The sequence below is a fragment of the Rousettus aegyptiacus genome, unplaced genomic scaffold (assembly GCF_014176215.1).
Source record: "Rousettus aegyptiacus isolate mRouAeg1 unplaced genomic scaffold, mRouAeg1.p scaffold_m13_p_11, whole genome shotgun sequence".
Taxonomy (NCBI): Eukaryota; Metazoa; Chordata; class Mammalia; order Chiroptera; family Pteropodidae; genus Rousettus; species Rousettus aegyptiacus.
The window spans coordinates 22,236,337-22,254,270 of NW_023416286.1; the positions used below are offsets into that span (position 1 = coordinate 22,236,337).

General features: G+C 33.8%; 1 pseudogene; it reads right to left on the minus strand.

Moving 5' to 3' along the window:
* Positions 1 to 367: 367 nt before the first annotated feature.
* LOC118609607 lies at positions 368 to 488 on the minus strand (annotated as a pseudogene).
* Between the last annotated feature and the right edge of the window lie 17,446 nt (positions 489 to 17,934).

Sequence of the window (17,934 nt, forward strand, 5' to 3'; positions counted from 1 at the left end):
GTCAGAGACAGAGATCATGCATTTCAAAGGGTCATTCATTCACCTTTGCAGTTTCAGCATGACTGTAGCAATACACTACGATGTAATATTACAATTTAATATTTAAAACTGCCTGTTTCATTGATTTACTGGTCAATTCAAAGAATCATTGTTATGCATCAAAATGCGTCCCCCATTCACAATTCATAAGTTGAAGCTCTAAAACCCTAGTCCTCAGAACATGACTGTATTTAGAGATAGATCCTTTCTTTCTTTATTTTATGTATTTTTTTCCCCCGTGAGGCAACCCTTAATTGACTTCACAGATTGCAAGGATCTCGTCAGCTTATAATCCCTTGTTATATATTTTTATTTTTTTTATTTTTTACACCTACAACACCTAGTCTTCCTAGGTGGTCTCCCATCCAAGTACTAACACCAGGCCCAACCCTGCTTAGCTTCTGAGATCAGCTGGGATCAGGCTTGTTCAGGGTAGCATGGCTGTAGACTAGAGAGAGATTCTTTAAAGAGATAATTAAAGTTAAAAGATCCATAAGGGTAGGGCCCTAAGCCAATATGACTGGTGTCCTTGTAAGAAGCAGAAGAGACATGGGGATGCAGGGACAGGCTTGCTCAGGAGAAATGTCGCAAGAGGCCACAGAGAGAAGCCAAACCTACAGACACTCTGATCTTGGACTTCCAGACTTCAGAATTGTTAGAAAATAAATTTCTATCGTTTAAGTCTCCCACTCTGTGGCATTTGCCATGACAGTCCTAGTAAACTAATATAACCAGGGAAATTCTAATTTCAGTTGAATCTGTGGCCTTTTTATACACAGATGATGTAAAATGTGTGTGTGTGTGTGTGTGTGTGTGTGTGTGTGTGTGTGTGCGTGTGTGTGTATGTGTATGTAAGAGTAGGGTGCTGTTAGTTGTTTTATTCCTATTGAATCTCTAGAAAGATACTGATATGATTAGTATTCACTTCCACAATTTATATGTTATTTATTTATTATATATCCGAGAATAGCTTACATTAATTTTATTACAGCTTGCTATAAATGAAACTCTTAGAGACTCTGGAATGATTTTACAAAACTATCATCAACTGTGAGATATATGATAGTCTTATAAAATGTGCCTGCTGGTGATTTGTTGTTCTGTTTCTTGACAACTGAATGGCTTCTGGATGTCTAATGATTAGATGGGAAAAAAATAATAAGGCTTTGTTAAAACACAATGAAAGCTGAACATATATTATGGGATATACGCATTTATAATTTCTTAGTTATTTAGAAGGTCCAGATCAAATTCTGTCTAAGTAGGCCATACTACAAAAATTAACATGTCTAGCACAGCTTTTGAATACTATGATCAAAATTATATATTTTTTTAGTAATTTTCTGTCTCTTCTTTTCTGTCAATATGCTTGTGGAAAGCTCCAGGTCTCTAGGCAAAGGTAAAGGAGTCTTTTTCCTACCCAAAGTCACCGCCCTTCCCTAACCAGTAGAAGCATAATATAATTTGTGCATACTAAAGGCACTCAATAAATATTAGAGGAATTAATTTGATATAAGTGTTTTAAAATTGAGGCTCAGTTACTTAGATAAGTCTTGTGAATATAGTGAGCCGAGAAAAGCAATTTTGAAATAAAATAATGAAGAAAGTGTGGCAAGGAGCAGCAGATAGAGAAAAATCAAGTTTTCTAGGAATAGCAGTCTTGGAGCTTTAATTACCTAAATGTCTCCTTAATTCCAGTGCATAATTAAAGCTTAAAACTATGAAAATTTATACTCGATTGATAGGTTTCTATTTGGATCGTCACAGAAATTTGTTCATTCCTGTGTTTCTACCACTTTAAGTGATAAATTATAACTATTGTCATTGATCGAGAGAGGAATATGATTAATGATTCACAAGAAGTGTTGTAGCTTTAACCAAAGGAAGTGGGGATAGTTTTTAGCTTGAACCCCAAGGAAAAACTGATCTTCTCATTCAAAAGGAGCTAAGTAAAACCTCTCCTTTTGAGAGTAAAAATTAAAAAACAACAACAAAAAAAAAAAAAAAAAAAGAAACCTAATGAAGCTAGAATGAGCAGTGAGCTATCAGAGTGTAGCTAACAAGGAACAGGAACGGGCTGCAGAACCAAACAAAAATAAAGCCATCTAAATGGCAACAAGTAGAGCAGGCAGCAAACATTTTGCTGAGTGTTACTGGAGGGAAGCTAGCTGATGAGAACTCAGAACCCTCCCAGAATAAACCACACAAAAAAATAGAGTGCCTTATTAATAGTATGATAAGCCAAATAGCATTTAAATAGCATTACTCTAGCAAAATGTTGTGCTGATTCCAACTAGAGGTACATCTCTGGTTGGGACATTATTTTCATCTATGTGTATTTTTAAGTTAGGTATTCTCAGATAAAGGATTGCCCACACTGGCTTCTTTGATTTGTCTTAGAACACTATTTCTCTCACATACCCATTAACTGGCTTTTAATAATATCCCATTGAGAGTTCTATGCTACTGTACTTTTATCCTAACCACTCTACTAAGAATAGTTATAAGTTCAGAAATGCCCCTGGTCAAATTCTACATTGGCATTTCATCATAGCCAGGTTTTTTTTTTTTTTTTTTTTTTTCTTCCTGGAACAGACTGGCGTTGTCATGCTTCTGAAGCAAACCTCAATGATGCGTTTCGTCCTTTGGAAGTAGTTCTCTCTCTGAGGTCCCCCTGATATACATGTCAAGTCAGAGTCTGTTTTACTTTTGATCTGCTAGCACTGGTGAGAGCCATAGCAAGTCTTTCTCTGAGCTACCCTTTATTATACCAGAGATCTATGGTGAGTTCATTCTGCTTGGCTGGTGTCAAATCAGCCATTCATTCACCCAATATTTGAGAGCTTACTATCTCTAAATATCACACTGAGACACACTCAAAGATTACTCAAGGCTCTGTATGCTTCACATATAAGGGATTCAGAATTTAAATTTAAAATTCAGAATTTAGAGACATGTAATCTAGGGGGAGAAGAGTTCATTCTGCTTGAGGAAGTCTTATGGAGAGCTTGACTCTTATTCTGAGTCTTAAAGGATGAAAGAGATTTTTAAAAATCTAACTCTGTCATTTAAGCTAGTGAGGAGGATACAGTAAGGTGGGGGAAGAAATGGTATAAGGGAGAGTAGGAGGCTAACAGTATATCAATTATATTCAAGCTGAGCTGTGAGTGACAGGTATCAACAAACAGTAGCTGAAACAAATATGCAGAGGGAAGCAGTCTAGGTCATCTGGTAAACCTTTTCTGCTCTCAGAGTCCTCAGGATTAGGCTCCTTCTGAGTTTTGCTTTGCTTTACATGGATGCCATTTTCAAAGTCATCTCAAGGTCCAACCAAGGTGGACATTTCAGACCCAACAATATGTTCTCATTTCAGCCAGAACGAGGGACAAGTTCAATATACACCTCTTACTTTCTTTAACTCTTAATGATCACACCTGTCATTCTTCCTCAGACACTCCCTCATATTCTGATACTCATACTCAATACCTTGTCATTATAAATACCCACAAGCACTCCACAATCTCCATTGCATTCCACTCACTGGCTTCCACTCTTCCACTGCTCAACTTTCCTAAGTACTTTTAGTTTCTTAATCTTACTAACTACCTTAATTTCCTCAAGTTCCCAATAGTCTTCTTACTCAGCTCGAAGTTCACAGTCAACATTATAATCAACCCTGGAATACACAACTAACTCACTTACCTCTCTATGAATTTGTCATGCTCCCTTAGCAAAATCACAACTTTGATTAAATTCAACTTTCTGCCTTCTCTGTCCCTGCACCTATATAGCCAAATATAATTGGAGAAAGCAACTATATCAACCACTCTTAGTTTTAATAAATAATAAACTGTAAGCAGACTCTTGCAAAGCCCAGCATTTACATTGTAATGCCCTAGTTTATTTATTCTCCAAATCTCCCAGACTCTATTTTATAACTTGTCCTGTGTCCTTGAACCTCTAATTCTTCTTCCTGTATCTTCTCTCAGCTGATGACCTTTGACTTCCACCACACTGTCTAACCTGTCTGTATCAGCACCCATTCTTTCTGCATTTCTGACCATTCTATCTCCTGTCCAAAGCTGTTCCTTCTCGTTGACTAGACCCCATCTCTCTGTTCCTGGTGAACAACTTTGCCCTCTCCCTCCTGTCATCAGCATTTCTTTCTACCCTGGTTCATTCTCCAAAGTATTTTCTTGAACCCAATTTGCCCATGAGCTACTGACCCCAGCTCTCTGCCACTTTTAACATAAAAACTTGCCTCCCTACTGCTCTTTGGGTATAATAGACACTATTCTATGGTGACATTCACTTTCTGCTTTATCCGGAATTCTGTTCCTCCAGCTTTCTTTCTGCCTAACACCCTCATTTCCTTCAAAGTTTGTTTACTCATCCTCTCAATGAGGCACATTTCAGATTACCCTAGTTTAAGTTGTCGTGAGAACCCATTCCCACATCTGCCTTCTGCAGTTCCTTATCTTCCTATCCTGCTCAAATTTTTTTCATAGAATTTGTCATCATCAAAGATACATTAGAATTTACTAATTTATTGTGATGTTTTATTGGCTATCTCCCCTAAATAAAATGTAGATTTTAAAATGACAGAGTTTGGGTTATTATTTATTTATTTGTTTGTCTGTTTGTTTATTTTTATCTCATGTGCCTGGAAAGTTGTCTGTAACATATGGGAAACTTAATAAATATCTGTTAAACACATTGAGTTTACTTTCAATTTCCAAAGTCTTTATATTCAGATAGAATGATATGCTTATTATACAGGCAGGACTCCTGATTTCAAGTGACAGAAGCCTAACTTCAGCCAAATGGCTTGTTCATCTGTTCAATTGTTTTGGTTTGGTTTGGTTTAGTTCATGTAACAGGATGATCCAAGATTTGTACTAGTTTCAGTCTTAGCTGGATCTAGGTCTTTTAAAAGAAGGCCAATAAGTTTTGATCTCTATCTCTCCACTCTCCTTATTTTTTATTTCATTCTCTGATAAGATCTCTCTCTTGGAGGAAAAGTGGGCTCAAGCAGCTTTAGGTTAACAAGATCTTTGGATCCCAGACATCACAACAGCACTTAAAAAGTCCCAGATAGTAAAATGTCTGGATCAATTGATGAGCCAGCCATACTCTGGCAATAATCTGTTAGGCCATGCCTAGATCAAAAGCCCCTCCCTAAGAGCCTGGGTGGGGGTAAGGAATAATCAGAGTAAACACAAAAGGGTCATGTGGATGACAGGAGCTATCTCTAGAAAGAAGAATAAGTGCTTTCCCTAAAACACAATGCTGGACAAACGTACATCTACTCTGGATACTAAAGAAGTCCTAAGAAACATCTTTGTTGTTATTTTTAACAAAAAATATCTGGACAGTCTAATGTTAAAAAAAAGGAACTATCCTTATTTGAGTAATACTATTTTCAAATTGGCAACATGCCCCATCAGAAATGTTCTCAAAAGGTTTTAAACCAAAAAATAAATAATACTTTAAATACATTTTTGTAATTTAAAAAAAGCTAAGCATAGAACTATAAAAATAAAAACATAGCTTTTTCCCCTAGCAAAAATATTTAGTATCTTTCAAATTTATTAAAATTATATTATTGTAAAATGTAATTAGTTTACACAGGACTTAGATTAATATCAGGTCCCATATACTTTAGAGGAATTTTTCACTTATATATGCTCATGTGTAAGTAGATGAAATTTAGGTAATCATATTAATAATAAAGTTGTAGAATGCTCAAAAAGTAATAATTAGGTTTAAAGTTATTTTAAGGAAATGTGAATTTCAACAGGTTTTAAACAATAATTATTCTTTATGTTAACAATTATATGTGGAAAATACCATCATAATTTATTAAAATGGCATATCTTAGTTTATTTTCTTATTAGAAATAATATGTATAAGAGAATTGTTTACAATTAGTGTCACACTATTAGCATTCTATGATCTACAGAAAACACCATTGCATTAGAAAGCATTAATTTACTTCCATATACATGAATATTTAATCTATAATTAATTAAACTATTTATTTTAACATTATTTAAAAGCGATAAAAAAACTTGAAAATTATTATGCTGAAAATTCTAAAAAATTCATTCAGATTAGTGAGTTTGATACAGCTGACTCTTAAAATACAGATATGTTTGTTTTGTTACAATCGATTTGTATTGCATCTAACTTTTCTTAATATATCTTCCATTTAAACATATACTGCTCCAGATATTCTTAATTTGGATTGAACATGTATGTTTGATATTTGTGGCTTTTTAAAATAATGATGTAAATTGTAATGAGTTTTCAATTTTTAAAATTCAGTTCAAATAATTAATTGTAAAGTATAGGATTCACTATTAATACACTTTTACTTTAAAAAACTTGTTACCTACGTGAGCATTTTTTCCCAGCTTTATTGAGATATAATTGACATAGAACATTGTGAAAGTTTAAGGTATCCAATGTGTCGATTTGGTAAACTTATTTAATGCTGCAATATGATTACCACCATAGCATTAGCTAGCACCTCTGTCACTTCTATGTGGGCATTTCTTTAAAAATGTGTGCTGAGCAGTACCACTAGTGCTATAGAATGTAGACGGTTGTTGCGAAACATGAAGATCTTGAGATGAATCAAGTTAGAAAACACAGGATTAGACAAAGATCAAGACATTTCTTTACTCTAGAATCTTTAATATGCTAATATACAATGAGAAGCTCCAAGAGAAAAGAGAATTTCCCAACTTTATTTGCTAAGAATTTCTTTCTTTTATTTTTCTTTTTGAGAAGCACTAGGGGATCTGTGTTTCGAACTTGAGGATAGTCAATAAATTTATACTGTAACACCAGGAAGAACATGGAAGAAATCCTGAGGACACCATCACTGCCACTAGCCACATCTAGAATGTTTTCACTCAATGCTTGGTTTTGAAGCAAGGACTATTTAAATATACTTATAATTTGAAACCCTTAATCCTGCCCCATTTTAAAAATTGTTTTTCTTTACACTCATACCTTTGGACATAACAGTCTCTAGTACACGGCATGTGATAAAGAGATATTTATTTAGTAAATAACCAGAATTTGAGTTTCAGCTCAATCACTTTCCATCCATGCGGTCATGAATATTTTGCCTAATCTCTTTAAACTTCAGATTATTCATGTATAAAATGGAAATAAAAATAGTACTGTATGAGTTTTGTAGGGCAGTCATAACAAAGTAACACAGACCTGACGGCTTAAATAGAAATGTATCTTTTTCACAGTTCTGAAGGCTCAAAGTCTAAAGACAAATGTCAGCAGGATTGATTTAATTCTGAGGGCTTTCTCCTTATCTTGTAGATGACCATCTTCTCCTTTTGTCTTCACAAGGTCATTTGTCTGTCTGTGTGTTTTCTGTGTCCTAATTTTTTCATATATATGACACCAGTTATAATGGATTAAAGCCTGCCATATGACCTCATTTTTTTTTTTTTACCTTAATTACCTCTTTAAAGCCCTATCTTCAAATGCAATCACCTTCTGAGATAGTCGGGTTCTAATTTCAACATATGATTTGGAGAGGCCACAGTTGAACCTATAGGAAGTGCCTACTTCATTGGGTTGCTGTATAGGTTAAATAAAATAACACTTATACAAAATTTTGCACGTGTCTAGAATGTAGCAAAAACATATTAAAAGTTAATTATTTAAAAATTTTTATTGCCCTGGACTGTCTCCACTTGAAAATGTGATGTTCTAAGTGAGTCAAGTAAAACTCAAGTATTTTCGAAAGTAAAAAAACATAAACTGTAGGAAAAATATGATAAATGATTCAATTTTTACCATAAATGAATAGATTTTGAGGGAAAAAATGTCATAAGCTTACCAAAAGTGGCAATCCTAAATTCATGCTGAAAATTGTCTATGTTTTAACTGCAGCATCTTTTAAAAAATAATTTGTAAAATAAGCAGTTCCTAAAAAAAGTTGAAAGTATAATCTATATGCACAAGTCATTCTCTTAGAATCATATATGCACATTGGGCCAGTTTCTTTTAGTTATCCATCTTCTGTTACAATCAGCGAACACATCAAAGAAGAAAATAGGTTTAATTAACCTGAAAATCAGAATCTTTGAAAAGCAGGTGCTGGATTTACTTTCCGAAAGTTAAACATGGCTTAAATATCACCTCAGAGGCAAAGGGCAAATAACAGCTAATGAAGAGAAAATTTTTTTTAAGTATTAAAAAAATGTTAAAGCAGATCCAGTAGAAATAGGTGAATAGTAGATAAGAATGAACCAAAGATCTCAAACTTTTAGCCTAATAATTTGCCATTCTACTCATGAATGGGGTACAATACATTTTAAGTTTTGTCAACTTAAGACATTTTAATATTTTCATAACTTCCAATTTCCTAAAAACTGGTGACCAAATAACTTTGATAGTTAGCCAGTGAGGAAGAAATGTTTGTTATCAAGCAGAACAGCAAGTCACCTAAGAGCAAGGCTACCATCACAAACAGGTTTTGTTAATATCAACAATAGCTGCTAACCAGACTATTTAATTTTTAAAATATGTTTAAAGAAATATCATGCCTATGCTCAGATGAATAACAGAGAATCTATATTTTCTATTTGAATACAAACAATTACACATTGTGTTAACCAAACTCGTAGAGTTGGTGTCCACTGCCCAACATACCAACTGCACTAATCAGGACTAGTACTCAGAGACTGCAACTCAAGTCCATACTTTCTACTTATTCTAATCAGAAGTCCATTCTCCCACTACTGTATTACCATTCTCTCCTACTTAAGTTTTCTGACCACAATGCCTTGGATCTTTTGACTATTCTCTGATCCTAAGGTATTTCCAAGCTGCCATCTCAGTTCTTTCTGTCCTTTTTGCTGTCCATGGCTATAGAATTCTCTCACTCAAGTAGATCAAGTAGAACCAGTGATGAGCTGGTAAAAGCTTAACAGCCAACTCTTGGGGAGGATTCCTGCTTTTCAGAGTTGCTGATTTCTATAATGTCACCTGGCTGATTTCCAACTACCAACGTGATTTCAATTGACTCACTAAATTCCTGGAAATGTAACAATCTTCTTTCACCAGCTGGAGCGAGCTGGCTCTGCCATTCTACTGATTAAGGGCAAAATTAGACTTCCTCCCATTTCTCCAGCAGAAGTGATTTAGGAGTTGAAGGATTCTCGAAATAAACTTAGAACTAGAGAGGTCTTTGAAGGTCGCCACTCTACATTTCTTATTTTACAGGTGAAGAAATTGCCATCCAGAGAGGTTAATCGATAGTTTCTTGCACTGTACTTTATGACTGCTGTCTTTATGCCAATGTGGCTTAGCAGACCAGAGAGTGCTCAAATGTTCTTTCTTCATAGTACTGAATTAAAGATCAGCCTTTGATTCACAGCTACTGTCACTATTTGTTGAGCTTTTGCTATGAATCATTTAAAATAATAAAATTATGAAATCTTTAAGTTTGCTGTGACTTCAGAGGTTATCTCTTCTACAGTGCAGTCCTTTCTATACCCTCTCAGCATATGGTCATCTGTCTCTTATTTAACATACTTTACCTTTTCTTTTTATTACTGGTCATACCTAACTGTAAGAAAGTTCTTTTGGAATAAAAGACAGATAGTAATAACCCAATTTTATAAATGGGTTGGCAGAGGAGAATCCAGTAAGCCTAGGTCCAAAAGAAAGCCAGTAATATAACTGGAATTAGAACTCTCAATATAAATTTAAGCTAATAATCTTTCTCCTATATCATATAAAACCGTACTTATTCCTGCATATAATTTGGAGAGGGTCAGGAAGTGTTGTACTATGTAGATTGATTCTACAAAATCAATAACTTTTCAAAAGTACAAGGTAGTTTTCTATCCATACACATTTGTTTGGTGTACTCTAATATGCCCAAAACTGAGCTGGGTGCCATACAGCTTGCAAAGATAAAAGGGGCTCTTCTTTTAAAAAATTTACAATCTAGTTGGAAAAATGACGAACATATATAAAAAGATAACTGATGGCAAAAGACTATAAATAAAAAATGCCTATGAATAATACAGATACAAAGTGTTACTAGAGGTCAAAGGAAAAAACATGATCTTAACCATGATGGATAACAAAAGAACATAGAAGGTTTGGAATTAGACTATTTATGACTTGATCTCAACCTAATTTTTCAGAATTATTTTTTCTCATTTCCTATACAAATAATGAAAAGCAAATTTTGATTATCATATTAAAGTGCCTGGCATTTTCTTCTCGCTGGGTGTGTACTTTGTTTCTAACTCTACTAATGCATTCCTTACTCTTCTCCACGTCTCTATCATAGCAATTTTCAAAGTTCAGGTTTAATTGTATCTTTTTATATTTACCATCCATATTTAACCATAACAGAAAAAGTCACCTCTAAATATCTGGGACACTGTGGCACTTCTTTATAACCTTTAAGGATAATTTTCTTTTAAACAAAATATCACATTTGCATATGCAAATGATACTTTTATTTAAAGTAAAACCTAAAGAGTGTCTACATATTCTATTACAATGAATTTACCATTGCTTATACATTTGTAAAATTCTACTTTGGAATTGACCTCGGAGCTCATTTTAAAACCAAAATAAATGATATCTTATTAGTTTGCCACTGATTATCATTTAGTTATTTCTTTTTTAAAAATTGAGAGAAAATTGACATGCAATATTATATATGTCGGGTGTACACTATAATTCAATATTTGTATATCTTGTAAAATGATCACCCACAATAAGTCTAGTTAACAACCATCACCATACGTAGTTACAAACTTTTTTCTTGTGATAAGAACTACTAAGATCTACTCTCAGCAATTTTCAAACATGTAACATATTATTAACTTTAGTCACCATCTGTACATTATATCCCCATGGCATTTATTTTGTAACTGGAAGTTTGAACATTTTGACACCCTTTATCTATTTTACCTATCCTCCCCACCTTCGGCAACCACCAATATGTTCTCTGTATCTATGAGCTTGGTTTTGTTTTGGGGTTAGGTTCCATATATAAGTGAGGTCATACAGTATTTGTCTGACTTATTTCACTTAATATAATGCCCTCAAGGTTCATCTATGTTGTCACAAATGGCAAGATTTCATTCTTTTTTATAGGTGAATAATATTTCATATATATCATGAAAATAATATTTTATATATATATATAAATATATATACCACATCTTTATCCATTCATCTGTTCATGAGCCATTGTAAAGAATGCTGCAATAAACATAGGAGTACATATATCTTTTTTCATTTTCTTCAAATAAATACCTAGAAGTGAGATTGCTGAATCATATTGGTAGTTCTAAGCTCTATTTTTAATTTTCTGAGGAATCTCCATACTATTTTCCAAAGTGGTTGCACCAATTTACATTTTTACCAACAGTACACAAGGGTTCCCTTTTCTCTACATTTTTGCCAAGTGCAGAGTTTCACTTTTACACTTGTCATTTATTGCCTTTTTGATAATAGCCATTCTAACAATTGTGAGGTGATATCCCACTCTATATATTTTTTCTCCCTCATTAATTATCCCACACACACTTCTGCCCCTGACCCATGGATGTTGCCATTTCCCCTTAAGAACTGACTCTCTGTAGGCAGGGCATCTCCTCCCACGTGCTCCCAGTGTGCACCTGGGGCCCAGCACACCCAGGGGTATGGTCTCTGGCTCCACCTGGGACGTGAACCCAGGATCTTCTGTGTGCAAAGCAGACATGCTAACCACTACACAATGGATCCACCCCAATATCCCACTATGGTTTTGATTTGCATTTTCCTGTTGACTAGTGATATTAAGCATCTTTTCATATACCTGTTGGCTTTTTGTATGTCTTCTTTGAAAAAATGTCTATTCAGATCCTCTGCCCATTTTAAAATCAGATTGGCTGTTTTTTGTATGAGTTACTTACGGATTTTGGATATTAATCTCTTTATAAGATATATGATTTGCCAATATTTTCTCCCATTCAGTAGATTGCCTTTTTATTTTGTTGATGGTTTCCTTTGCTGTGCAGAAGTTTTAAGTTTGATATATTCCCACTTAATTTTTGCTTTTGTTGCCTTTGTTTTCAGTTTCGAATCCAAAAAAAATTATCTCCAAGACCAATATAAAGGATGTTACAGACTACATTTTCTTCTAGAAATTTTATAATTTAAATTTACTTTCAAGTCTTTAATTCATTTTGAGTTAATTTTTGTTTATGGTGTAAGATGGTGGTCCCTTTGCATTTTTTTGCATGTGGCTATCCAGTTTTCACATCATTTATTGAAGAGACTGTCCTTTCTCCATTGTATATTCTTGACTTCTTTGTCATAAATTAATTAACCACATGTGTGTGGAAGTTTATTTCTGGATTTTCCATTCTGTTCCATTGATCTATGTGTTTGTTTTTATGCCAGTACCATACTATTTTGATTACTATAGCTTTGTAACAGTTTGAAATGAGGGAGCTTGATGTCTTCAGCTTTGTTTTCTTCTCAAGATTGCTTTGGCTATTTGAGACTTTTTGTGCTTTCATATAAACTAGAATTATTTGTTCTCTTTCTGTGAAAAATGCCTCCAGGGTTTTGATAGGGATTGCATTGAATCTGTATACTGCTTTGGACAGTATGGATATTTTAACAATATTGATTATTTCAATCTCTGTGCACAGAAGAGCTTTCCTTTTATTTGTGTCTTCTTCAATTTCTTTCATTAATGCCTTAGTTTTTAGTGTTGGTTTTTCACCTCCTTGGCTAAATTTATTTCTTGATATTTTATTCTTTTTGATGAATTGCACATAGGAATGTTTTCTTAACATCTCTTTCTGATAATTTGTTACCAGTGTATAGAAATATAACAGATTTCTATTTATTGCTTTTGTATCCTTCAACTTTACTAAATTCATTTATTAGTTTCAATAGTTTTTGTTTTGCTGGAGTCTTCAGGGTTTTCTATGCATACTATCATGTCACCTGTGAATAGTGACAGTTTTACTTTTCTCTTTCCAATTTGGATGACTTTTCTTTTTTTTTGTATTGTATTGTGTTGTATTGTATTGTATTGTATTGTGTTGTGTTGTGTTGTGTTGTGTTGTGTTGTGTTGTATTGTATCGTATTGTGCTGTATTGTGCTGTGTTGTGCTGCGCTGCGCTGTACTGTATTGTATTGCTAATTGCTCTATCTAGCACTATGTTGAATACAGGTTGTGAGAATGGTAATCCTTGCCATCTTCCTGATCTTAGGAGAAAAGCTTTCAGCTTTTATTGACTGTGTGAGCTTTTCATACATAGCCTACATTATGTTGAGGTACGTTTTTTCTATACTCACTTTGTTGAGATTTTTTTTTTATTAAAAATGGATGTTGAATTTTATCAAATGCTTTTTCTGTATCTATTGAGATAATCATGATTTTTATTATTTTGTTAATATGGTCTATCACATTGATTGATTTGCAGATGTCAAACCATCCTTCCATCCTGGGAATAATTGCACTCGATCATGGTATATGTTCCTTTTAATATAGTCTTGAATTTGGTTTGCTCATATTTTGTTGAGGGTTTTTATGTATGCTCATCAGGGATATTGGCCTATAATTTTCTTTTCTTCTGGTGTCATTATCTGGTTTTAGTATCAGAGTAATGTTGGCTTTGTAAGGTTTGTTTGGAAGTGTTCCCTCTTTTTCTTTGTTTGGGGAGGATGGGGGGACAGCTTAAAAAGGAATAGTATTAATTCTTCTTTAAGTAATTGATAGATTCACCAGTGAAGTCATCTGGTTCTGACTTTTGTTTGTCGAGAGTTTTTAATTACTGATTTAATCTCCTTACTAGTAACTAAACTGTTCAGATTTTCTATTTCTTCATGATTCGGTCTTGGACAGTTGTGTGTTTCTTTGAATTTATCTATTTCTTCTAGGTTGTCCAATTTGTTGGTGTATAATTATCCATAATAGTCTCTTATGATCCTTTCTATTTCTATGCTATCAGTTGTAACATCTCTTTTATTTCTGATTTCATTTATTTGAGTCTTCTTTCTTTTTTCCTTATTGAATGTACCTAAAAGTCTGTCAATTTTTTTTTTTATCTTTTCCAAGACACAGGCCTTAGCATTATTGCACTTTTTTATTGTCTTTTTAGTCTCTATTTAATCTTCTCTCTTCTGATCTTTGTTATTTCCTTTCTTCTACTAACTTTGGGCTTCGTTCTTCTTTTTACATTTTTTGAGGTGTGAAGTTGGATTGTTCGTTTGATATTTTTCTTGTTTCTTGAGGTAGACATTTACCACTATGAACTTCCTTCTTAGAACTCTTTTTCTAAATTTTCTTAAGTTTTGGTATGTTGTATTTCCATTTTCATTTGTCTGAAGGTATTTTTTGATTTCATTTTTGATTTCTTCATTGACCCATTTTTTTGTTTTGTAGCTTGTTTGATCTCCACATATTTATGAATTTTTCAGTTTTCTTTTTGTAGGTAAGTTGTAGTTTTACACCATTGTGCTGGAAAAGATGCTTGATATCATTTCCATCATCTCAAATTTGTTAAGACTTGTTTTGTGGCCTAACATATGATCTACTCTTGAGAATGTTCCACATATGATCTACTCTTGAGAAGAATGTGTATTCTGTTGCTTTTGGATAGAGTATTCTGCACATATCTGTTAAGTTCATATGGTCTAACATGTTGTTTAAGGCCAGTGTTTTCTTATGTTTTTATCTGTTTGATCTATACATTGATGTAAATTGGATATTAATGACCCTTACTATTATTGTATTGTTTTCTATTATCTTCTTTATGTCTATAATATTTACTTTATATATTTAGATGCTCCTTTGTTTGTTGGGTGTATAGATGTTTACAGAAGTTATATTCTCTTACTGATTGACCTATTTATGATTATATAATGCCCTTCTTTATCTCTTATTATAGTCTCTGTTTTAAAATGTATTTTGTCTGATATAAATACAGCTCTCCCAGCTTTTTTTTTTGGTTTCCATTTGCATGAAATATCTTTTTCCATTCCTTCACTTTTAGTCTATGTAGGTCCTTATGTCTAAAGTGAATCTGTTATAGGCAGAACGCCAATGGTGTTTTTTCTGTTTGTTTGTTTGTTTATTTGTTTAATTCATTCAGCCACTCTATATTTTTGATTGGAGAATTTAGTTTATTTATATTTAAAGTAATTGTTTGTAGGTAAGTACTTATTGCCATTTTATCATTGTTTTCTAGCCATTTTATAGTTCTGTTTCTTCTCTTGCTCTCTTTCTTTGTGATTTGATGACTTTTTAGTGGTATGCTTATATTCCTGTCTCATTATCTTTTGTGTATTTGCTATCGGTGTTTGCTTTGTAGTTACCATGAGGCTTACATATAAAAACATATTTATAACAGTTAATTTTAAATGGATAACAACTCAAGTTTGAACTTCTAAATCTTTATATTTTAACTCTTTCTCCCCATGTTTTATTTTTCTATTTCACATTTTTTCTGTTTTTATTTTGTGTATCCCTCAACCAATTTATAGTAGTTACATTTATTTTTACAATTTTTGTCTTTTAACCTTCATACTGGCTCTATAAGTGATTAATTCACTACCTTTAATATGTATGTATCATTTCACATGTTTTCTTGTTACTAATGAATGGTTTTTATTTTTTAGCTTAAAGAAGTTCCTCTAACATTTTTAGTAAGGCAAGTTTAGTAATGATAAACTCCTTTAGCTTTAATTTGTCTGGAAAATGCTTTATCTCTCCTTCAATTCTGAATGATAACTCTGATGGGTCAGTATTCTAGATTGAAAAAAAAATTTTTTTTCTTTCAACACTTTGACTATATTGTACCATTGCCTTCTGGCCTGCAAAGTTTCTGCTGAAAAATCTGCTGACAGTCTTATAGGGTTCTAGTTGCATAACAAGTTCTTTTTTCTCTTGCTGCTTTTAAAATTCTCTCCTTGTCTTTAACTTTTGACATTTTAATTATTATGTGTCTTAGTGTGGTTCTCTTTAATTCATCCTAATTGGAATGCTCTGGGCTTCCTGTTTCTTGATGTCAGTTTGTTATTCTTGGTTAGAAAAGTTTTTGGCCATTATTTCTTCAAATAAGTTTTCTTCCTTTATTTTTCTCTCCTTCTGAGATTCGTATAATATGAATATTCATCAGGATAATGTCCATAAGTCCCTTAACTTGTCTTTTTTTTTTTCTGCTCTGATTGGGTGAGTTCCTCAGCCCTGTCTTTGAGTTAACTGATTGTTTATTCTGCTTTATCTGTTCTGCTAGTGAGCCCTATAATATATTTTTCAGTTTAGTTAGTGCATTCTTCATTTCTGTGACTTCTGTTTGAAACTCTCTTATATTATCTCTTTCTATGTTGAAATTTTCACTGTGTTTATACATTCTTCTTCTGAGTTCAGAGGGCATATTAATAACCATTACTTTGAACTCTTTATGAAGTAAATTACTTCTCTCTTTCACTAAGTTTTTTTCTCCCCTGTAGTTTTTATCTCAATCTTTCATTTGGAATATATATTTTTTTCATTTTTCTTGACTCTTTGTGTTGGTTTCTATGCATTAGATGAAACAACCACCTTTCCCAGTCCTGAGAGATAGACTAAGAAATAAATTTTATTGTGCAATCCTGACCTAGATTTTACTTACCTCTCAAACCTTTGTGATCGTACAAGCAAACTATTTTATTTTTAATAACACTCAGTAGTTAAAAGCATGTCAAAATCAATCAGTGTCCCAAAGGGGTGGATCTTAGTCGGGACCTAGGCTTAGACTGATTAGAAGCCAGATTCTCAGGCAGCAGCTTTTAAAGCATGCAAATATATGTAGTGCTATGAGACCACAAGCATAAGACCCACTGGCCCCTAAAGCTAGGTAATCTGGAGGTACCCCCTGGACAGCAGTCACAAAAATTGAGGCTCCAGGAGAATCTATAAGTTCTTTCCTTGGAGATACTGGTATTCTGTAATAAGAAGGAGAGAATATGGCATTTCCTGGCCTATATTCCTTCAGTGTACCTCCGTAGCCTCTAGATGTGTGCCGAATCTGAAGCCTGCCCCTGAAGTCAAATCTTCAGGATCAGCCAGTAGGCCTCTTTCACAAAAAGACAACAATGTGTTTCAGTCTGCTGTCTATGTGGTGCCCTGGGGATAGTGGCCTGCTAAGAACTACATTTCTGATTGTTACAGTCCCATGAAATTTAGGATTGTAGGCAACCCTAGACTCTAGACCCATGTAATCAAGAGGCATCCTCAGGATAGCAGCTGAAAAAGAAATGGGTCACAAGATGTGTTTAGAAGCTCCCTTCTTGGAGATTCTGGTGCTCTGGAGGACAGTAGAGAGAGAATCGAAGATGATGCCCACTGGTTGGAGTGAGGCAGAAGGAAAGTAAAAAGATGGTAGCCACTGGAAAAAAATAAGAACATAAAAATAAGAGAAAGAAGAGAAGAAAAAGAGGAAAGGGAGGAGGGGAAGAAAGGAAAAAAATGATGGCACTCATCAGCTTTAGCAAGGCAGAGGGAGAGTACAGAATATGGTGCCCACCAGCTGGACCATAAAAATGACACCTGCTAAAAAGGAAAAAGAAAAAGGTAAAAAATTATGGCACTCATGAAAGTGCAGAAAGATGTCACCCGCAGGAGAGTAGGAAGACGGTGCCACCAGCTTCCATCCCCAGAGTATCTCAGTAGGCTACACCTCTTGGACTAATGCTTTAAAATTAGCAAATTAGTATTTTTCCTATAAAGTCTAGGCACTTTTTTTCACTGGACCCTGGGACAGAGAAGTATGCAATTGAGTGCTTTAAGAGCTATACCTCAGTTTATCACAGGCTTACAGATATCGTGAGCCAAGTGGTCTTTA